The 16,084-nt window shown below is 43.4% G+C and overlaps 1 protein-coding gene across 1 annotated transcript in view; it reads right to left on the minus strand.

The window, feature by feature from the left end:
- Positions 1-13,710, minus strand: part of LOC122539986 (progranulin-like) — a 106,104-nt gene extending 92,394 nt beyond the window's left edge. Inside the window, exon 1 of the mRNA XM_043675243.2 lies at positions 13,690-13,710. The gene's annotated coding sequence lies outside the window, so the exon portion shown is untranslated. The remainder of the gene's footprint in view (positions 1-13,689) is intronic.
- Between the last annotated feature and the right edge of the window lie 2,374 nt (positions 13,711-16,084).

Raw genomic sequence — 16,084 nt, forward strand, 5'->3', positions numbered from 1 at the left:
GCTGTAAGGGAGGGGTTAAACCAGATTCGGAGGGGGGGGGGGTGGTAGAATCCTCAACAGCAGTGAGGCAAGTGTGAGGCTCGAAGGAGATACAGCATTCAGAAATACTAAGTTGAAGAGGCAGGTCAGGCTGGAACACGACAGGGAACAAGGAATGCCTGTTGGATTAAATTGTAGCACGGTGGCTCAGTGGTTAGCACTGTTGCCTCACAGAACCAGGGACCCTGGTTCGATTCCTGTTTGTGTGCAGTTTGCATATTCTCCCAGTGTCCACGTGAGCTTCCCCTGGGTGTTCCAGTTTCCTCCCACAATCCAAAGATGTGCAGGTTAGGTGAAATAGCCATGCAAAATTGTCCATAGTGTTCAGGGATGTGTAGGTTAGGTGCATTAGTCAGGGATAAATGTAGAGTAATAGGGTAGGGCAATGGGGCTGGGTGGGTTACTCTTCGGAGGGTCGGTGTGGACTTCGGCCCTGTTTCCATGCTGTAGGGATTCTATGATTCTGGGGGAAAAAGAAAGGGCTGACAGGTAAGGCCAATGAACTCACAGCATGGATAGGTACATGGGACTGGGATATTATAGCCTTTACAGAAACATGGGTAAAGGAGGGACAGGTCTGGCAGCTTAATGTGTCAGGTTACAGGTGCTTCAGGCAGGACAGAGATGGTAGAAAGAGGGGAGGGGGAATTGCATTTTTGATTAAGGTGAATATCACAACAGTAATCAGAGATAAAATTAATGAAGGACCATCCAGTGATGCTTTGTCGGTGGAGCTAAGAAATAAGAAGTGGTTGATTCTGTTATTAGGGTTGTACTATAGGCCCCCAAATAGTCAATGGGAATTAGAGAAACAAATACGCAGGGAGACTGGGGAGACTTGCAGGAGCAATAGGGTTGTCATAGCAGGGGATTTTAATTTTCCTAACATGGACTCAGACCGCCACAGCATTAAGAGTGTAGATGGAGTGGAATTCGTTAAGTGAGTTCATGACAGTTTCCTCAAGCAGTATATAGAGGGTTCTACTCAGGAAGGGGCAAAACTCGACCTACTCTTGGAAACAGAGCAGGGCAGATGCCAGAGGTGACAATGGGGAGCACTTTGGCACCAGTGACCATACTTCTACTAATTTTAAAGTAGTTATGGAGAGGGATAAAACTGGTCCACAGGTTCAAGTTCTAAATTGGGGCAAGGCAAAGTTTGATTTAAGGAGCTTGCAGGAGTTGATTGGAATAATTTCTTTGCAGGCAAAAGGACGTCTGGCAAGTAGGAGGCCCTCTAAAAGTGAGATAGCTAGAGTTCAAGGTCTACACAGTAGCTACCCCCCACCCCAAACCCGTAAGGGATACGTTCCAAGACCTACCGCAGAAGCCTGAAACCACAGATGGTAGTGAACCCTATCTCCCCAGCAGCCACCGATCCATGGTTCTGGAATTTCCATGTAATATGTTCGGGCCACAGTAAGTGAAACCGCAGAAACCGATTCCACGGATACAGCGGTCGCCCTGTATGTTCTTGTGAGGGTGAAGGGCAAGGTTGGCAGGAATAGTGAACCCGGATGACAACAATATTGAGGCTTTGACCAGCAAAAAGGAGGCATAGTGAACCCGGATGACAACAATATTGAGGCTTTGACCAGCAAAAAGGAGGCCGGGCTCAGGTACAGGCAGTTGGGATCAAGGAAATCCGTGGAGATACAGGGGGAATACAGGAATTTACTGACGAACGAAATCAGGAGGCCGAACAGGGGACATGGGTGAGAACACTAGGGTGAATCCAAAGAGGTACTCTAAGTACATTAAAAGGAAAAAGGATAACTAGAGACAGAAAATGTTTTATATACAAGATCAACTGATTTACACAATCTCAGACTTCAATTTCATTTGTAACCCCAATGTAACAGATACATTTTTTCCAGCAGTAACAAAATCAATAGAGTGGATCACAGTATATCTATTCATGTATCTAGAAACTGATCATTCACAGAGCAAAATCAGTTACTCAGTGATTACAGCCAACTGAAGTTAACCCCATTAGTTGGTCTACAGTAGAAACGGCATAGAAGTACGTGAAGAATTCTTGGAGCCCCAGACAGTAAATCTTGAGATAAATCTTATTCCCCTTAAATGGGGTTTTAGACATCTATCATACAGCTTCATCAATTATGGATGAGTTGAACTTATACTTCACACAGGTTCAAACCAATGACAGATGAGCATTTATTTAAAATTGCAACTAACTAGATGTTCCATAGTCTAACAAGCAGAAAATGCTGAAATTTAACTGCAAGTTTACCAGTATTTAATAAGACAAAACAATATTTCAGGGCTGACCCTTAGGTAGAGAACTCTCAGTTGAGGCATTTGTCATCTCTTTCTCGTTTTATAAGACTCAAAGGGATTTTGTGTTATTTCCAGCATTTTCTGGTGCCGAAATTACACTGACACCAAACCAAATATAAGTGAAGAAACACTTCCTCATTTCAGAATTTCATTCCCTTCAAGGAAAAAAGGCCCTTAAGCCTTTTTGATCGCCTTTGTCACTGTACAACAGCTTTCAGGTATTTGCAGCCACAGACACTTAACCCAAGAACATCTGTCTGAAATAAAAACTGAAGCCATTAGAAATACACAGTAGGTCAAGAGAGGCATCTGTAGAGAGAAACAGAGTTAATGTTTCAAGCCAGATATGATTTTCCAAAACTCTCTCTCAATGATCACTCACGAACAACTTTAAGGAAGAATTTTTTAAAAATAGTGATACTGTCAGTTAGCAGTAGAGGGTTTATCTTATCTGGACATGTTAGGTCTGCATCCATTAGAATTGAGAATAGTGAGGGATAATTTCACTGAGTCATGCAAGATGCTGAGGGGACTTGACCGCACGGGTGCTGATGCTTCCCTTTTTGGGAAGACTTGAACTGAAACTTGAAGATCTGCAGTTACACTGCAAAAGACACTTGGGAGAGGCTTACCTCAGAAAAACAAAACTCCATTCATAGGAGTATGGATAGAATTTGGCTCAGACATTTCAGCATGGTACAAAATTTGGATGGGGAAGAGTTCCAAACAATCATATTAGACTTGAAATGTTCTCGGTTTCTCTTTCCTTAGATGCTGCCAGACCTGCTGTGAAGTTCCAGCAGTTTGTTCTTATTTCAGATCTCCAGCAGCTGCAGTACTTTGCTTTTAAATGTAAAATCCTTTGTATTTCGCTCAAGTCTAAAATAATTTTGTACAACTTTGCCTGAAATCTTTCCTCAAATAATTGGCACAAAATGTGTCAAAACGTGGAAAGTTAGAAGGTGGAATTTGAGCTGGAGGAAATTAGTTTGGAAAATAAACACTAGCAAAAAAAAAAAATGGAATAGCTTCCTCCCAAGGACATTCTGACTTAAAGCCTGAAGATCTGCAGTTTCAGTGCAACAGACCCATGGTAAAGGTCAAAGCTTACCTCAGGAAAAGCAATTTCAATTCATAAACATGCTTAAAAAGATCACCACACACCACAAATATTTCATGATATACACCCATTAAAAATAAGCTATGGGGTTCCTTATATTGGAATTTATTTCCTTGTTCAATATCAAAATCAGGATTGAGTGAACTGATTAGACAATGCAAGACTGTAGTTCCACTAATCAGGATACAAACTTCATTTGTTGACTTGTCCTTCAATTAGAAAGAAGAGCCCTGAGGCTGTCACATTTTGTGACATGCTAGGTTACTTAAAAAGGTTTTCTTATCCTTTTTCCACTGTTATCTCCTCATGTCACGTACCTTTCCTGATGAGGTTACAGACCTATCCTATAATAGTAGCGTGAACTCCTGACATGTGTACAAAGTAGTGGTTTACACCATTACATTGAGGAGTCATGTTTTCCCAGATTTGATTTTGTGCAATGAGAAGGTGACAATTAATAATCATAGAATACCTACAGTGTGGAAACAGGCCATTTGGCATACCGATCCTCTGAAGAGTAACCCACCAAACCCATTCCCCTACCCAACTACTCTACAATCACCCCTGACTAATGCACCTAACCTACACATCCCTGAACACAAGAGCAAATTAGCATGGCCAATTCACCTAACCTACACATCTTTGAATTGTGGGAGGAAACTGGAGCACCCAAAGGAAACCCAGGCAGACAGGGGGAGAATGTGCAAACTCCACACTGACAGTCACCCAGGACTGGAATCAAACTCAGGTCCCTGGCACTGTGAGGCAGCAAAGCTAACCATCGAGCCACCTTGCTACACTGAGGCAGCAGTGCTAACCACTGAGCCACTGGCAACATTGAGCAATCGTGTTGCAAGATAGCATTTAGGATAATGCGACCATAACATGACACAATTCTGCAGAAACTGGTGCATCTGTGGAGACAGAAGCAGCATTAACAAGACGACCAATATGGCACTTTTTCAGAACTGAAGCTTTTAATGTAGGGCTGCAGTTAAAATGAGATTAGCAAGGGACTTATTGAAAGGCAGAGCTGGCGCGAAGGTCCGAGAGGTCTCCGCTTACTACTTGTTCGTACGATCCTAGTTTCAGTTTCTACATTTCTCTGTCCTCAACCTGATCAAATAATTGAAATAAGGAAATTAAAAGCAAAAAAAAAATGTAAGCTCATAATTATAACAAAGTATGAAGGTTGTTTATACATTGGCTACCACCCTATTTGGGTTGGATGCAAGTCATTGCCTTAACCCCTCCCCCATTGCCTCAATCCCTTTCTCCCAGACCACAAGACATACAACCAGAAGTAGGCCACATGCCCCTTCAAGCCTGCCCCAAATTCCATAAAATTATAGCTGAAATTCTTTTCATATTTTAATAAATTAATAACCCAAACCTCTGCAATAAATAATTCCACATATTAATTTACCTCTGAAAGAGATTTCTCATCTATATCCTAACTGTGTGAGCTCTCCTACTGATATAATGTGCTCTGGTCCAAACAAGGAAACAATCAAGCCCCATTAGAATTAAGATCATTCTTCTAAAGTCCAATGAGTACAACGAATAATCTTCTCACCCTGTCCTCAGAAGACACGGAGCAGGGATTCAGATTCTTGGATCATTGGAATCTCTTCTGCATAGAGATGACATGTACAAGAGGGATGAGTTGCACTGGAACTGGATGGGGAGCAATATCCTATCAGGAAGATTTGCTCAAGGCACTTGGGAGGGTTTAAACTCATCTACCAGTGGTGGCAAGGGTGAGATCCAAAGACGTTGGGAGACAAAAGAGAAGATTGAGGACAGTACAGAAGTTAATGAGAGCAAGTTAAATAGCAAAGGCAGTGTCGGTAACCCTCATACTCGATAGGGCAGGCAAGAGAATGGCAGAAAGCAAGGAAAGCCTGGGTTAAACTGCATTTATTTCAGTGCAGGAGGCCTAACAGATAAGGCAAATGAACTCATGGCATGAATGGGTATGCCCTGGGACTGGGATATTATAGCTATCACAGAAACATGGCTGAGGTGGGGGACAAGACTGGCAGCTCAATATTCCGGGTACAGATGCTATAGAAAGGATAGAAGAGGCGGCAAGAGAGGTGGGGGATTTGCGCTTTTAATTAGGGAGAACATCGTGGCAGTACTGATAAAAGCTCGTCCACTGAGTCTACATGGTTAGCACTGAGAAATAAAAAGGGGGAGATCACTTTGGTAGCATTGAACTATACGGCAAGTGTTTGTGGGGAAGCACTTTGGGAACAGTGATCATCATTCCATTCATTTTTAGATAGGTATGGAGAAAGGATAGGTCTAGTCCACAAGTTAAAGTTCTAAATTGGGGCAAGGCCAATTTTGATGGTCTTAGACAGGAATTTTCAAAAGTTTATGAGAGAGGCAGCTTGCAGGCAAAGGGACATCTGTTAAGTGAAAGGCTTTCAAAAGTAAACAAATTAGGTTTCCGGGCCTGCATGTTCCTGTTAAGAGTGAAGGGTAAGGCTGGCAGGAGTAGGAACCCTACATGACTAGTGTTATTGAGGCCCTGGTCAAGAAAATGAGGTATATGACATGTATAGGCAGCTGGGATCAGGTGCATTCCTTGTGGAGTATAGATGGTGTCGGACAATACTGAAGAGAAAAATCAGGAGGGCTAAAAGGGACATGAGATGGGTTTGGCAGTCAAGGTAAAGGAGAATCCAAAGATATTCTACAAGTACATGAAGGGTAAAAGAGTAACCAGGGAGAAAATAGGGCCGAAAAGAAGAACAAGTCATATATGTGCAAAGACAAGAAATGGGTGAGATCCTAAGTGAATACTTCTCGTCAGTATTTACTGTTGAGAAAGGCATGGATGCTAGGGAACTTGGGGAAATAAATAGTGATGTCTTAAAGAGAGTCCACATTACAGAAGAGATGGAGCTGAAAGTCTTAAAATGCATTAAGGTAGATAAATATCCAGGACCTGATGAAGTGTATCCCAGGATATTGTGGAAGGTTAGGAAGGAAATTGAAGGGCCACTAGAAAAGATCCTTGCATCATCAGCAGCCTCAGATGAAGTGCCCGAAGATTGGAGGGTGACTAATGTTGTGCCATTACAGTGCATTCTGGTATAACGTGACAGTTGCGTTCCTCTGACACCTTACACTATAAAAAATCGTGCTTTGGGGAACCGCTGTAGAAAATTGCTATACACACTCAGTAGAAAGTTTGCATTATCCAAACAGCATCCACAATTCGTCAATTGCGTTATAGCCCATTCACATTGATGAAACATGCTTTATACCAGAATGACCTGTATTTAAGAAAGGCTGCAGGGAAATGCCTGGGAACTACAGTTCTTTGAGCCTAATGTCAGTTAGTTGTTAGAGAGGATTCAGACAGACAGGATCTACAGGCATGGACTCATTCGGAATAGTCGACATGGCTTTGTCATGGGAAATTGTACCTCATGAATTAGATTGAGATTTTTTGAAGGGGTAATCAAGAAAGATGAGGGCAACACGGTACCAGTGTCTACATGGACTTTAGCAAGGCATTTGACAAGGTTTCACATGATAGGTTGTTTAGTAAGATTAAATATTATAGGATCCAGGGAGAGATACCCAACTGGATAAATAATTGGCTTGATGGTAGAAGAGGGTTGTTTTTCAGACTGAAAGCTTGTGATCAATGACGTGCCACAGGATTTGGTGCAGGGTCCACTGTTACTCATCATTTATATAAATGATTTGGATGAGAATTTGGGAGGTATAGTTAGTAAGTTTGCAGATGACACCAAGATTGGTGATATAGTGGATGGTTAAGATGGTTATCTGGAATGGAGCAAGATCTTGATCAATTGGGCCATGGGCTGAGGAAAGGCAGCTGGAGTTTAATTTAGATAAATGCAAGGAGTTGCATTTTGGTGGGTCAAACCAGGGCAGGTCTTGTACTATCGATGGTAGGGCCCTAAGGAGTATTACAGAACAAAGGCAACTAAGAATACAGGTTCACGGGGTGGTTAAGGCAGCTTTGGCATGCTTGCTTTTATCAGTCAGAGCACTGAGCATAGGAGTTTGGACGTCTTGTTTCAGCTGTACAAGACATTGGTGAGGCCATATTTAGAATAATGTGTGCAGTTCCGGTTGTCCTACTACAGAAAGCATATTATTAAACTAGGTAAGATTTACTGGGATGTTACCTGGACTGGAAGGTTTGAGTTATAAGGAGAGGTTGGATAGACTGGGACTTGTTTCCCCCTGAAACGTGGGAGACTGAGGGCTGCCTAATACTGCGAAGCACAAAACAGCCAACAGCTACCTATCGCATTAGCAGCAGAAAATGGCTGACAGTAAATAGAAAGCTTGGGAAAATATTTGATTAATATAGTCTTCACAAGTAGAACAATAGTAGCTCTGTAGACTGAAGGTAATAGAACTGAGACAGAATATGCAACTGCAGTTGTTTACACGTACATTTCACAATACATTTAATTAGCAAATCTCTAATTACTTAATCAATCTGTTACAATACCAATAGTAGATTTTAGTTAAGATCTATCAAATAATCATAGATATAGATTCTGAAGTAGTTACAGATTCACCTATATACAAAGAAAATCATTAAAAGCATTAAAGGAAAAGATTCAAATTAAATTATGAGAACAAACCATTCTCAAATAGTAACAGAAGCCCTGTTATCATTACAGGGAGAAACTAACAGACATTGGAATGTGGATTGAATGAATACATTGTAAGACACCCAAGGATAAAGATACGGATGTCCAGTTAAAAAACATAGCATAACTGCAAATGGCTGGCCAGGAATACTTTTGAATACAACGTCCATTGTGAAAGCCCCAAGAAGGGAAATAAGAGAGTCTGGGAAACATTACAAGCCCATGGAGGATCAGGGGTTGACCACCTTTAGCCTGTCCACTTATATGAAGTCATATGATTTAGCTTAATTGGAAATGTATGTAATTAATTAATAATATGATTGGTTTGCAAATGTTAAAGGCAGAATGAAACAAATATATAAAAGATGTACGTTTTCCTTTGTTCAGCAAGGATCTCCTTGGATTTTCAGAAGGTTTCCTCCCACCACTGTAATTTCAATAAATTCTTTGATCTGGAAGTGAACTCCTGGGTGTCGAGTGAATCATTTGGTCATTCCAGCCCAGTAAGATCCATAAAGTTATGAAAAGCATGGATAAGGTAGATAGCAAACCCTTTTTCCCCATGTAGAAGAGTTTAAAACTAGTAGGCGTCAGTTTAAGATGAGAGGGGAGACACACAAAAGTGTCTGGACGGGCAATTTTTTTTCCCATACTGAGTGTCTGGAACAGTTGCCAGAGGTAATGGTAGAAGTACAATGTGTCATTTAAGAAACATTTAAGCAGGTAGACAGATGGGAGATATGGACCAAATTCAGGCAAATGGGAAGAGTTTAATTGTGAAAACTGGGTGGCACAGACAGGTTGTGCCAAAGGGCCCGTGTTCATGCTGTAAACCTCTATGACTATAATTAATATTGATATTGCCACAGTTTTCCATTATTAAGATATCTGCTTGTGAACTGGAAATCAAAAGTATTAGTTCTGATTTGAACATCCCCATCTGAGCTCCGTTTCCACAAGAGAACTTTTACTTTATTTTTTTTTAATTTTACAAGACCTACATTTCACTCTAAACCTCAGCAAGCAATGAGTCAAATATCAAGATAACTACTTAGGGCTCTAATAAAACAAAGAACTGCAGATGCTGGAGATCAGAAACAAAGAAAAATAGAAATTGCTGGAGAAATTCAGCAATCTGCCAGCATCTGGGAAGAAACTCTAAAGAAGAGTGTGTGGACACTAATTATCAACTCTTTTTGGTGATAATGAGCATTTCCGTGATGATGATCACAACTGTCTGACCTTTACTATACTCGTGGAGAGGGATAGGAGCAGACGCTATGGGAAGGGGAATTATTATGCTATTAGGCAGGAACTGGAAACAGATGTTCTCAGGGAAATGCACAACAGAAATGTGGAGGCTGTTTCGGAAACACTTGCTGATAGTGCTGGACAGGTACGTCCCACTGAGGCAAGGAAGGGAAGGTAGGTTGAAAGAACCTTGGGTGACAAGTGATGTGGAACGTCTAGTCAAGAGCAAGAAAGAAGCTTACTGATGCTTAAGGAAGTAAGGATCAGACAGAGAGTTTTACAGGGTTACAAGGTAACCAGGAACGAGCTGAAGAATGGACTTAGGAGAGCTAGAAGGGGCATGAAGAAGCTTTAGTGGGTAGGATTAAGAAAAACCTGAAGGCGTTCAACACTTATGTAAAGAACAAGAGGATGGCCAGAGTGAAGGTAGGGCCAATCAGGGATAGTGGAGGGAACTTACGCCTGGAGTCAGAGGAAGTAGGGGAGGTCCTTAATGAATACTTTGCTTCAGTATTCACGACTGAGAGGGACCTTAATGTTTCCGAGGACAGCATAAAACAGACTGATATACTAGAACAGGTTGATGTTATGAAGGAGGATGTGCTGAAAATTTTGAAAAACACTGTATAAATCCCTGGATCAAACTGGATATACCCAAGGTTTTTACAGGAAGTGAGGGAAGAGACTGCTGCGCCTTTGGCAATGATCTTTGCGTCTTCACTGTACACTGGAGTAGTGCCTGATGATTGGAGGGTGGCAAATGTCATTCCCTTATTCAAGGGAATAGGGATAATCCTGGGAATTACAGACCAGTCAGTCTTACATCAGTGATGGGCCAAGTATTGGAGAGGATTTTGAGAGATTGGTTTTCCAAGTAATTGTAACTCCTTAGTTTGACTCGAGATAGTCAGCATGGCTCTGAGAGGGGTAGGTCACTTCTCTCAAACCTTATTGAATTCTTTGAAGATGAATTGATGAAGATTGAGAGGTAGATGTGGTATACATAGATTTTAGCAAGGTATTTGATAAGGTTCCCCATGGTAGGTTCATTCAGAAAGTAAGGAGGGCAATTTGATTGTCTAGATACAGGGGAATTTGGCTGTCTAGATACAGAATTCACTGACACATAGAAGACAGAGTGTGGTAGTAAATAGAAAGTATTCAGCCTAGAGCTCGGTGACCAGTGGTGATCCGCAGGGATCAGCTCTGGGACATCTGCACTTCATGATTTTTATAAACGACTTGGATGAGGAAGTGGAAGGGTGGGTTAGTAAGATTTGCCGATCACACCAAAGGTGGTGGAGTTGTGGATAGTGTGGAGGGCTATTGTAGGTTGCAACAGGACATTGACAGGATGTAGAGCTGGGTTGAGAAGTGGCAGACAGAGTTCAACCTGGAAAAGTGTAAAGTCAACCTGGAAGGTCAAATTTAAATACAGAATACAGGGTTAAAAGCAGGATTCTTGGCACTGTGGACAAATAGAGGGACCTTGGGGTCCATGTCCATAGATCCCTCAAAGTTGCCACCCAGGTTGAGAGGGTTGTTAAGATGGCGTATGGTGTGTTGGCTTTCATTAGCAGGGGGATTGAGTTTATGCTGCATCTCTATAGAGTCCTGGTTAGACCACACTTGGAATATTATGTTCAGTTCTGTCACCTCATTACAGGAAAGATGTGGAAGATTTAGAGAAGGTACAGAGGTGGTTTACCAAGATGCTGCCGATTGAGGGAGTTAGGACTTTTCTCACTGGAGCGAAGGAGGTTGAGAAGTGTATTAAATATTGAGAGGCATAGATAGAATGGATAGCCAGATACTTTTTCGTCTAGTGGAAATGTCTATCGTGAGGGTTCATAATTTTAAGGTAACTGGGGGAAGGTTTAGGGGAGATGTCAAAGTGGTAGGTGCGTGGAATGCACTACCGGCATTCATAGTAGAGTCAGATACAATAAGGGACATTTAAGCAACTCTTGGATAGGCACATGGAAGACAGTCAAATGAAGGGTATGTAGATTAGTCTGATGTTAGAGTAGAATAAAAGGTTGGCACAACATCGAGGCCAAAGGGCCTGTACTGTGCTGTACCATTCTATGTTCTCTCTTCACAGATGCTGCCAGACCTGCTGAGTTTACCATGCAATTTTTGTTTTACTCGTTTAATGCAGTAACTCACAACAATTTGCCTTTAAAATAGTGAAAGGCATTTCACGACATATTCATAAAACTTGACTCAGACATCTCAGCATTGGACAAAATGTGATGTTCCAAACAATCATACTGCTATGAAACACTTCTGTTTTTCTGTCCTTAGACAACCTGCTGAGAACCTTCAGGACTTAAGTTTTTATTTCAGATCTCCAACACTGCTTTTAAATTATTGATGTGCTTCATCAAGTCTAAAATAATTTTGCACAAATTTGCCTTAAATCTTTCCTCAAATAATTAGCCGAATGTAAAATGGTACAGTTAGTAAAAATGTGTCAAAAGGTGCAGAGTTGGAAAGTATAGATTAGATTAGATTACTTAGATTACTTAGATTATTTAGTGTGGAAACAGGCCCTTCGGCCCAACACGTCCACACTGACCCGCCGAAGCGCAACCCACCCAAACCCCTACATTTACCCCTGACCTAACACTATGGGCAATTTAGCATGGCCAATTCACCTGACCTGCACATCTTTGGACTGTGGGAGGAAACCAGAGCACCCGGAGGAAACCCACGCAGACAGGGAGAACGTGCAAACTCCACACAGTCAGTCGCCTGAGGCGGGAATTGAACCCGGGTCTCTGGCGCTGTGAGGCAGCAGTGCTAACCACTGTGCCGCCCACCGTGCCGCCCATTAGATTCCCTACAGTGTGGAAGTAGGTCCTCCGGCCCAACCAGTCCACAACGACCCATTTCCTTCTGACTAATGCACCTAACATTATGGGCAATTTAGCTCCGGAGGAAACCGGAGCACCCGGAGAAAGCCCACGCAGAATGTGCAAACTCCACACAGACAGTCACCTGAGGCTGGAATCAAACCTGGGACCCTGGTGCTCTGAGGCAGCAGTGCTAACCACTGAGCCACCATGCTGTCCTTTAGTGGGAGGAAGTTCTTTTGGAGTACGAACTCCAAACTGCGCAAAAACAACTGGACTTGTTTCTTATCCAAGAACGTCCATTCGCACTTAAAGGCTGAAGATATGCAGTTCCACTGCACAAACACATGGGAAAGGACAAGTCTTATCTCAGGAAAAGAAATTGCATTTTATAAACCTGGCATACCTAAGAGAGTCATTTTGGAGCACAAATGTTTCAGGAAATACAGCCATTAAAAATGAACAACAGAGTTCCTGATATTGGAATCTGTTTCCTTGTGCAATATTGGAATTAGAATCAAGACAGCTTTGCCAACAGATTACCTAACGCAAGGGATCAGTTCCATGAATCTGAAACAACTTCCATTTTCTGACTTGCTCTGCAACCAGTAAAAGGGCCTTGAAGGCTGCCTTATTTTGTTATAGCAGCGAGACTACTTAAAAAGGAACTGCATTTTCTTCCACTTTTTCCACTTATCTCCTTGTGCCACATACCTTTCCTGATGTGGCTGGAGATCTATCTTGCAATAGCACATATGTCAGGAGCTCATCCAACAATGTGTTGTTTTAGAGCAGCTCATTGATGAGCCAATATGGGAAATGTTCTGCCAGTTTTGGTTTCGTGCAATGAGAAGAGGATAATTAATACTCTAGCTGTGAGAGATCATCTAGGATAATGTGACCATAAGTGACAGAATTCTTAAACACAAAAATGCTGGAGAAACATAAGTTAGTAGCATGTGCAGAGAGAGAAGCAGAATTAAGAGAGTCCAATATGACTATTTTTCGGAACATTCAGGTATTCCCCGTAATCCTTGAACATTTTACTCACTGAAATTATTTCCAAACCCAATCTCTACTGTAAACAGTTCCACAATTTCTGGATAGAGAGTAAGTTACTCATTTCTATCACCACTCCCGGGGTCGCTACTGTTACCCAGACCGCCTGTCTCCGACAAACCCCCAGCCCCCTTTGCCAGCACCACCTCCCATGGGGCGTTGCGGTGCAGTGGTAGTGTCTCTACCTCTGGGCCAGGAGGCCTGGGATCAAGTACCACCTGATCCTGAGCTGTGCCACAACGTCTCTGAACAGGTAGGTTACTGTCCGGGGGTAGATGGGGGACTAGATAAGCACCCTCACCTCGCTAATCCATATAACATCTCCCCCTCCCCTCCCCTCCCCTCCAACTCTATCTCTATCTCTATCTCTATCTCTCTTCACTTCACCCCTCACCCTCGCGCTCACCTCCTCATCCGCCACAGCTCCGCCGGGTTCTCCCTGCACCCGCCCTCTCTCCCGATTGGGCCAATCACGTGTCACATGGTCTGCAACTGGCGTCGGCGAAAAAGCCCGGTCTCGCAGAGGGGAGGGGCTAGGGATCGGAGGGCGGGGCCACGTCTCTGTCGGGCGCGGGGGACCTTGCGAGGGGGTGCGGTCAGATTTCGGGCAAGGGGCTGGGTCCGGAATCTGGGGGCGGGGCGGATGGACGGTGGGCGGGTTCCTGCGGCCAGGGGCGCGGCGACAGCGTGGAAGGCGGGGTCGGAGTTGGGCAGGGGGCGTGGACTGAGTCCGGGTATGGGTGGAGCCTGAATCAGGGGCGGGCGTTTGACAGAGGGGTGGGGTTAGGAGGGTGTTACCTGTTGGGGGGGGGATGGGCGAGTCTTGTGGGATCCAGGTCCCTTACCCAAAGCTAGTTACTGCCCTACTTTGTGGTGCCAAATAGGAGGAATTCTGTGCTCTCAATCAGCATTGCAATTAACTCAGTGTTAACACACCCACACCAGAAAGGTGGGAGGTCAGCCAAAAGATATTTGAATAAAACACCTGGCAGTTAAGAAGAAAACAGTTGGTTTAGATTTTCATGAAACAAAGAGCTGCAGATAGAGTCACAGAGCATAGCATGGAAACAGACCTTTCAGTCCAACTCGACCATGCCCCTTAGGTCCATTTTAAATATTTCCCATCTCACCTTAAAACCCTATTTTGGGACTCCCCTAACCTGAGGAAAAGACATTGCCGATTCACGATGCTACCCCTCAACCTCCAGGGAAAATAGTCCCAACCTATTCAGCATCTCTGTATAGTTCAAACCCTCCAATCTTGGCAATATTCTTGTAATGGGCAGCACAGTGGCTCAGTGGTGGATGGCTCGGTGGCTCAGTGGTTAGCACTGCTGCCTCACAGCACCGGGGTCCCAGGTTCGATTTCAGCCTTGGGTGACTGTGTGGAGTTTACACATTCTCCTGGGTTTGCTCCGGTTTCCTCCCACAGTTCAAAGATATGCAAGTTAGGTGAATTGGCCATGTTAAATTGCCTATAATGTTAGGGGCATTAGGCAGAGGGAAATGGGTCTGAGTGGGTTAGTCCCCAGAGGGTTGGTGTGGACTGGTTGGGCCAAAGGGACTGTTTCCACACTGTAGGGAATCTAATGTAAAAAAAATCTTTTCTGAACCCTTTCAAGTTTCACAGCATCCTTCCTATAGCAGGGAGGGGTAGTGCAGACTGGAGGGGCTGAAATGGTCTCTGTCTACACTGTACGGATTCTATGCCGGAGGGAAGGAGTCTTTTTCAGGATGGCAGCCAATGACTAGTGGAGCTCTGCAGGGTCCATGTTAAGATGTTATACATTAATGATATAGATGAAGGAACTGAGGGCAGAATGGCCTACTCCTGCACCTATTGTCTATTGTCTATTGACATTCTGGCTAAGTTTGCAGATGATACAATGATAGATGGAGGGTCAGGTAGTGTTGAGGAAGCAAGGAGGCTGCAGAATGACCTAGACACGTTAGGTGAGTAGTAGACAAGCAGGAGGCTGGAAGAACACAGCAAGCCTGACAGCATCAGGAGATGGAGAAGTCAACGTTTTGGGTGTAACCCTTCCTCAGAACTACACATAAAGTTGGTGGAGGCAGGATGGTGAAGTGGGGATGGGTGAAGACAGGTAGAGGGTATGGTTGTACCCCCTATCTGTCTTCACCTATCCCGACTTCACCACCATACCTCCACCACCCCATTTATTTGCAGCTCCCCTTACACCCACCCCCAGTCCTGAAGAAGGGTTACACCCGAAACGTTGACTTCTCCACCTCCTGATGCTGCCAGGCTTGCTGTGTTCTTCCAGCCTCCTGCTGGTCTACCTTGGATTCCAGTATTTGCAGTTCTTTTGTCTCTAACAGTATTAGATGAGTGGGCAAAGAAATGGCAGATTGAATACAATATGGGAAAGAGTGAGATAAGAAACTTTGGGTTGGAAGAATATAGGCACTGGCAATTTTCTAAACAGGGAAAAGTTTCTGAAATCTAAGCACAAAGAGACATGGGAATCCTAGTTCAGGAATTTCTTAAGGTTAACATGCGGGTGCTGCATAAGACTCCGGTCAGACCACATGTGGAATATTGTCAGCTGTTTTGGGGCATGTATTTAACGAAGGATGTGTTCACGTAGGTGAAGCCCAGAGGAGGTTCATAAGAATGATCCCAAGATGAAGGACTTGTAATATGAGGAGTAATTGAGGACTCTGCGTTTGTACTCGATAGAGATTAGAAGGGGGAATCTTGTTAAAACTCACAGAATATTGAGAGGCATGGACAGGGTGGACGTAGATAAGGTGTTTCTACTGATAGAATAAACTAGGAC

Source organism: Chiloscyllium plagiosum, unplaced genomic scaffold (assembly GCF_037043375.1).
Source record: "Chiloscyllium plagiosum isolate Xiang-an unplaced genomic scaffold, Cpla_swu_hap1 HiC_scaffold_32, whole genome shotgun sequence".
In the NCBI taxonomy this organism is placed as follows: Eukaryota; Metazoa; Chordata; class Chondrichthyes; order Orectolobiformes; family Hemiscylliidae; genus Chiloscyllium; species Chiloscyllium plagiosum.